Below are 8,244 nucleotides of genomic sequence, written 5' to 3'. Positions count from 1 at the left end.
GGATTCGAGATTTGCTCGCGTTTCTGTCAAAGCAGTTACGCTCGATTTCCGCTTCTTGCAGAATTACCTACTCTTTTAGCTAAAACTATTTCCATTTCTCCGGTACTATTTCGTGTCAATTCTTGCGAAATACTGCAACTTAGCGATTGGAATGGATGTAAAAGAGATCTTCGTCTTTGATAGAGGAAAATGTGGCGAGAACACGTTGAATTAGTTGTAGAAGAAGCGTAGATAAAATTAAATATCTTCTGTCTGAGTTGGTATAGACCGTCGTTCGAACCGATCGAAACATCTTCAAACGGAGATCTGTAAATAATCTCCATTTTCATTCTCTTTCGCTCGACGATTCTCCTCTCTGCGTACCTCATCGCACCGTGTCTTTCGACATCTTTTGCATCTCTATGTTCGCTCGGTATCCTCCGATCAAGCATCCGCTCTTGTAGCCGTCTTTTTCGTGTCATCCGATCCCTCGTCGCCATATTTCTTCGTGACGTTTCGCGAACCACGAGTATCGAGAGATTAAATGCTATCGATGCGGGGCGGTATTTATGAACCTGGCGGAACGCACTTGGAAACGTTGGAATTTTTCACGAATCGATACGATCCGGACCACCGCGTCGCGAGAGTCCGGTCGCTGGCCGCCCGTCCAAGTTTCTCCCTGGTCCTTTTAATCGATCCCCGTTGCCTTATCGGCCGTTTTTCTACCCGATCGAAGCTCGTATTAGTAGAAAGTCGAATCGTCTAGGTTGCCTCGTAATTCCGCCACGCAGGAAGTGAAATATGAACGTTCGCACTCAGACCAGCCCGTCTCTCTCGTTGTGCATCTTGAGGTTTCACCTCGGGAGCTTTCGAAAGCCCGGGAGTAGCGGCGAATTCTTTGGCGTGCGTTACTTTAGAACCGTAAAATGTGCTTTGAACTTTCCAGGAATTTTCGAACGCGTAAAGTACATTTATTACGTTGTAAATTGTTTCATTTATGATACTTTGACGCAGAACACCGCACACCCTCTAGATGTTGTTTATGCGTGAAATATACGTTTCCCAAGCTGGTACAGAAGCCTGTAATTAAGCACGACCGCATCTGTCGTCGCTTTTTGCTCGCGATCCCTGTTTTTGCGAACGAGGAGATTGCACGCTGGTGCCTGGAGGCATAGGAGGCATACGACGGAATTTATTAATTACCCGTGATTTATCGTAACGCGCTTTATGACCGGCGGTACTGTTACTCTCTTCCCCCCTACGGATAGATTTTCAGCGCTCGCGCCATCATTGACGCTGTGGACCGCGTGCCAACGCTATCCAGCCAGCTATCAGAAATTTATATCGTACGTATGCACGCTTTATTATTGCTCCTTTTATGCGCCGGTTGTGTAATTACGCTGCACTGTTATAATTAGAAAGCAACGCCGCGCTACGATCAACGCGCACAACCGTTAGAAACGCCGCGTTGCCCGGTGCCCTCGCGACTGACCAGACCTTAATTATCGTCTCTTTCTCACAAATTACACCTTTTTTCCCTTCGCGTGGAACCGATGGTCCGGTAGCTCGTACCAATCCACGTCCGTTCTCTGTGGCGGAAGCGTCGTTTCGTAACCTGCATGACTAAGACAAGGACCGTCCTATTCTACTTAGCGTCGAAGACGATCCTCCTGCTTTTTCAAACAGATGGAATAACTCAGATTTTACTAACGATCGATGTTCTCCGGGGTTACACGTACCGACTATCTGCAACGTTAGATTTTAGATAAAAAAAAAAAGAGAGAACGCGAAACAGTCTCGGAGGAGTCTGTTTTATGACGAAATCGAATCTCAACTTTACATCAGACATCCATTCCCCTCGCGTCAAACCTATCGCATTGTAATTCAAGATACGCGATTCTGAATACGAAGGAAGAGTCGCAGCTTCTCCCAAACGCAACAGTTTCGCCAACACCTTCCTGTTCTCTCTGAACGCGCAAATGTCAAGAACGCGTCGAATCGAGCACAAAGGAACGGGTTAACGGTGTTGGACGCAGAACAAAGGATTGATCGACAGGTTCGCGCGGATCAAGGTCGTCGGCCAATTTCGCGATCCGATCGTCCGAGTACCAGCTATGTGCATCGGTCCCGAGTGAAAACGCGGCAACAGCACCGTTGCGTTCGTAATGGCGGAGCATCCTTTCGTCGAAGAACCGCAAGAGTACGCGCGATCTTCACCGATTCGTCCTCGGCTCTGTAACGGTAGCTAACGCGGAGTGGATGCATTTCTGCGAGCTTTGACTTGATACAGTTATGCGAACAGCCGCAGCAATTTTCAGCTGCGCTCGGAAAGGTGTGGCGCGATCAGGAGGATTCAGGTTCAGCATCGAAGAGGTCGAGGGCGAGCATTTGCGAAGCAGCCGTTGCGGAACGAGCCGGACTCTCTCGGATTCTAGCCGAGGATGAGTAGCGGTGCCTTGGAATTTCAGACGCGCAACTAGCCACGACCCCTGCAACACTTGCGTTAATCGCGCAAATTAATCCCTCTTGAGAATTTCTCTCCAACCAACGAGTTCGTTCCTCTTTTTTCAGCTCCACGTTATCCGACCAGGATAGAAGATAAACGCGAGAACAAGACACGAACCAACGAAGCTCGATTTGATCTTTAACTCGACGTATGGCGATTGAACTTGGTACGTATCATTTTTTCCTACGATCGATGGTGCGCGATGTAAGCGACGATAACGTAATCGAACGTCGATTAACATCGATGTGACTTCGATTGATCATCGATCGGTAAGATAATAACGATCGGAGAAAAGAGATACCACCTCGATGAAACGAAAACAGGATGGCAGTGCGATTTTAACGTGGTCGAACGAGTCGTCGGGGAGGAAAACATTTCGTGTAATGGACCACTTTTCACGGTCTATCGATCGGAAATCTTCCGTAATCGCGTCTCCGATCGAGAAGGAAGGCTCGCGCGATGGAGATCCGACCTTCCGACCAACGTAGCCCTCGCTCCGTTTCACTTTCGTAATGGCAGCTCGATTAATCCATCGTCGAATTTCGAGGACGCCCTGTTGCACCCGACCTCGAACGTCGTCTGTACCAGACGGATATTTGAAGAATATCACCGCTACATTTATATTTCGCCATAGATTCCACCTGGTTCGAAATGCTATAATATCAAAGTGCGATATTTTCTGAAAGCATCTGAAAATTTAATTTCGCTGTGACAGTGACGGGGAAAATGATCGAAAACGGTGTAGAAGAGCGCGGAGGGCGAAGCGCAGCTCGATCGCGGCGAAACGAAGGCGGAGGGTCGAAGAAAATCGCGGGAAATGGACGCGCGGACGTGGTCGTGTAATCGACAGGAACGTTCGCGAGGGAAATACCAGGTCAGCTGTCCGGATTGGTCGAGATAGGATCTCTCGAAGCGTTTCGAGGATTTAGCAAGCTGCCGGCAGACTTTCGTTCCGGTGCCCTACGAACACCCACGTAAGGTAACGCCACGGAGTATCGATAGGAGAGGGCACGGTACCATAGATCGAGCTAGCTATCGACACGTTTCGAGAGGAGCACGGAGAGGCATGGAATACACAGGTACACGATCCGTGCACGTGCACACGCTTACACGGGCGCAAGAGCACGTTTAACGCTTCCACGTCTACGGCTCTGTGTACGTGTGTGACTAGGCTAACGTGTAGACTGAAACATAGTCTGGCAGGGCGTGGTCGGTTTATGTAAGGCGTACACGTTTTTTCGTCACCCGTTTCGCGGTCCTCGATCTATCTCGAAGCGCTACTCCCGCGCTTCGGCTCCGCTCCGCGCCTCTAACGAGCCTCGTTAACGAGCGAATCGGCGTTTTTCCCTTTTTTCTTCTTTGGGAAAGATCGAAACCGGCTGGCTCGCGGCTCGTTCCACTTTCGTCCGCGACATTTGCCACTAATTTGTTGGCTTTGTCTCGCGTTCGAGAGTACATCGATTTCCTTTTAAAGCTCGTTCCCACATTCGATAAGAAACTCGATTTCAAAGTCGCGACCATGGTACAGTAATCGAAGAAAAATTTGTCGATAGTAATCTCGTTATAGGTATAGGTTCGTAACGACGTTCGCAGATCGATCAAAAGAAGAAGAAGAAGAAGAATAAGAAGAAGAAGAAGAAGCTAGGTTTGACATTTCCCCCTGTAAGGATGTCACCCGATTCGCTCATGTGAATGGGATGATCTTCGTTCGCAGGCTCGATTCATGGGATCTTCTGACATTTCGCCCGTTGATAAATGTGGAAGAGGCTGGTGATCGTGTGTCAGGTACTACGGTGCACGCGCGCGTATATCGTGCTCCTCTACCCACGATCGTTTCCCCTTTGAACCTTCCCTCGGTCTGTGAAAAGAATCGAACCAGAGAGAGAAAGAGAAAGAGAGAGAGAGAGAGAGAGGGAGCAGTGAAATTGATTCGCGATTTGACGAAACGCTCTCTCGTTACGTAACCTGTGCATCTGTCATAGATAGAAACCTCCTCCTTCGAGGTTCGTTTGAATTTTCAAATAAACATACGTCCATCGATCAGATCACAAAATGCGTTCTTCATAGAATAGGTAATATCGATCGTTACTCATACGCCGTGATTATCAGGACGCAAAAACGATTTTACTGCTAATTTCCATTCGATCGACTATCTCGGTCTGGCTCGGGTAGCACGGATTCCTTGAAACGCTTCATATCGACAAGGCTACCGTCTTCGAAGATTTATGTGTCCGCGACTCCGATCGCGAGGTTTATCTGATCTATTCGACACAGCCCTGAGCTTATGCCTTCTGCTACCGACATCGTCGTCATCGGCGATGCTCTCCTGCTCTGTGTGAATGGAAGGAATTCTCCTTCTTACTATAGAATCCGATTCACCACGCTGTCTGACATTTCACTGCGCCGACTAGCTATACGCCATTCGCGTATGTTCCACGTGTGCGTCCGCACCACCGTTCTCCGTCTAATGCCAGTTTGACGTGTTCCAGATACGAAGCTCGGTGAAATCAAATCTTTCGATTTTGATCGGGTTACGAATTTTTAACCATCTAACGTCGTAAGAGACAAGCCGTACTTTTTATATTCGAATATATCGTACGACGAGAAGTGCTTTTGGCGTGCCTCGAATTTCCAAACGATCCAAATGTCTCCTCTGATCCTTTGGCATTTGCAAAGTAGTTCTTGCGCGTAAAATCCGCGTAGCTTACACACGTGTCTCCGCATCCTGCTCTTCCGCCCAATGCCAACGACTCCCACACTCTGTTTCGTTCGCACTCGGGTCACGCTTCGGATTCCTCGAGCTTCGTCCGTAGGGAAACGTAAATAGAAACGCAGTTTGCGCCAGTGTCGTCGCCTGACAAATTCAATTTCCGGTTACATTAACCTCGCTGTACGATACGTCAAATTAAAATATGACGGACGCCAATCCCAAGCTTCCATTGTTCGTCTCTGTATTTCATAGTTTCAATGCACAAAGAAGATCGCTCAGTCAGATTGGCATAAATTAAGTTTTCAATTAGATCCACGCTCGTTCGCGGAGAGACAATTATTGAGACGTTATAAACCGCAACACCGTGAAACACAGGCTCTCGCGGACGAGTCCTTACGACGCTCGAACCGCCCACGCGCTCGATAACGATCGCGTCGCGTCGCGGGCGAGGACAGGCGCGATCGTCACGAGGTGATAGGTCGACGGATTCTCAGGCGGCAGCGTGCTTTTTCATCCGCAACCGAGAGTCCTGCTGCGCGAGCGCCGATAATTTGTAACGATCCGTGCTCGCGATAACGACGATGGAAATTTCCCGATATGCGTTCATCGATTGGCTCGTGGACGCGCTTCAAGGCGCGTCTCGGTGCGCGTCGGATAAAGGATTCGTTACATAAAGTACTTCTACCTCTTCTTTTGCATACGACTATAAACGCTATTAAGGACAGCTCGCTTTACAATGACGTCTCAACAGAGACAATAGAGAGTCCTTCGGGTTGGATCCTGACTAAGACAATTTTTAATCCACGCGTTCTTCTACGTGTTTCTTAACGTTTACGTTTCTTCCTATATCTTCTTTCGTGGAATATTTTATTCATGGCAAGCATATATTTTAACGATATCTGTTGAAATATAACGTTCATTTTGAGTCGTATAGACCATAAAAGAACATCAGGGTTATCTAATGAAATCGTGAGGTATAAAACTGGGGAAAAATTGCTTGAAACGCGTGATCACAAATTTTGGTGAAACTCGACCGATGAAACTATATAAATCTAGGAAGACGAATTTCGTGTGGTTCGTTTTTAGGATAAGGAAGGATCACGGAATATTTATTTGCAGAAAGCATATATTTTAACGATATCTGTCGAGATATAACGTTCATTTCGATTCGTATAGACCAAAAAAGAGCATCAGGGTTATCTAATGAAATCGTGAGGTATAAAACTGGGGAAAAATTGCTTGAAACGCGTGATCACAAATTTTGGTGAAACTCGACCGATGAAACTATATAAATCTAGGAATTTCGTGCGATTGGTTCTCAGGGTAAGAAAGGATCACGGAATATTTATTTTCAGAAAGCTCGAGATATAACGTTCATTTCCAGCCGTATAGACCAGAAGAGAACATTAGGGTTATCTAACGAAATCGTGAGATATAAAACTGGAAAAAGATTGTTTCAAACGTGCGATCACAAATTTTGGTGAAACTCGACCGATGAAACTATATAAATCTAGGAATTTCGTGCGATTGGTTCTCAGGGTAAGAAAGGATCACGGAATATTTATTTTCAGAAAGCTCGAGATATAACGTTCATTTCCAGCCGTATAGACCAGAAGAGAACATTAGGGTTATCTAACGAAATCGTGAGATATAAAACTGGAAAAAGATTGTTTCAAACGTGCGATCACAAATTTTGGTGAAACTCGACCGATGAAACTATATAAATCTAGGAATTTCGTGCGATTGGTTCTCAGGGTAAGAAAGGATCACGGAATATTTATTTTCAGAAAGCTCGAGATATAACGTTCATTTCCAGCCGTATAGACCAGAAGAGAACATTAGGGTTATCTAACGAAATCGTGAGATATAAAACTGGAAAAAGATTGTTTCAAACGCGTGATCACAAATTTTGGTGAAACTCGACCGATGAAACTATATGTCGGAGACGAAAGGACGCCGGGGCCCCTCTGGAACTTCAGATAACCTCCTAACATTGTAATCTAGAGTTTACTATAGCCGTAATGAAACAATCGCAGTTATCCAAGCTGATGGTAACCGTCCGGGATTAGTGGCGGTGAGCTTTGGCTCGGGGCGACAGCCTGTCGCCCAACGTAGCCGCGGTCAACGGGACGGGCGCTCCGTCTAACAAAGGTGCGGAGCGGTGTTATGACCCTCATTAAAGGAACTACCCATAGAGGTATCGGACAGTAAAACACGCTAACGGTTCCTTAGGACAAGTAATACCTGAGGTTGAGGCGCGTACACAGCACAAGTCCCGGTAGCCCGAGGACTTTGAGGCACGTACACAGCACAAGTCCCGGCAGCCCGAGGACCCGCTATAAAACCTGGGTTTTTCGGCAATTAAGATGTTTTGCAAACGGACAGGCAGCTTCTGTCCCAAATTGATCAATCGACAGCGACGTCGATCCTAGGATCTTGGGTACTTAGACACCCCACCAGAGTTTACCTCGTTGGCGTCGTTGGGACGAAGAGGCATTCCTGACTGAGACCTTATCGAGGAAGGGAATAGCGCCTTACGATCAGTACACGTTTGAGTTAGAGCAAGCATATCCATCCTCCCGTTGACCGTGGATTCGTTATCGAACCTAAGACCACTATCACTAGTGTCGCGAGGGCCTAATCGCCGCTGTTGACTGTCGAATCGGTAGTGTTCATACCCGTTGTATCAGGCCGTATCTTCGTTATAACACGACCCTGGCCAGCTCCAAGAGAGGTCTAGCAAACGCCCACAACTCTATTACTGACGCTTCTCTGACATATATATGTAATCTGTAGCTTTGTGGATATACAGGTTGGTAACTGGTGGTACAAGCGGAAAGGGGGTGATTCTACGCGAAAAAAGAAGTCGAAAATATAGAATAAAAATTTTTTTTCTAATTTTTTTTTTAATTTTTCCATCGAGATAACGATTTACAGTGAGATCCGTTAAAACGAGACGTGATAAAGTGCACGCGTACCGAGCGAAAATTCAAAGTCGATTTTCTCGAAAACAAAGCCTCAAACGAAAAATTTTTATTCTATATTTTTG

Source organism: Bombus impatiens, unplaced genomic scaffold (genome assembly GCF_000188095.3).
Source record: "Bombus impatiens unplaced genomic scaffold, BIMP_2.2 scf_0478, whole genome shotgun sequence".
Taxonomy (NCBI): Eukaryota; Metazoa; Arthropoda; class Insecta; order Hymenoptera; family Apidae; genus Bombus; species Bombus impatiens.
The sequence above is the reverse complement of the archived record's forward strand: the minus strand, read 5'-3'. Positions refer to the sequence as shown.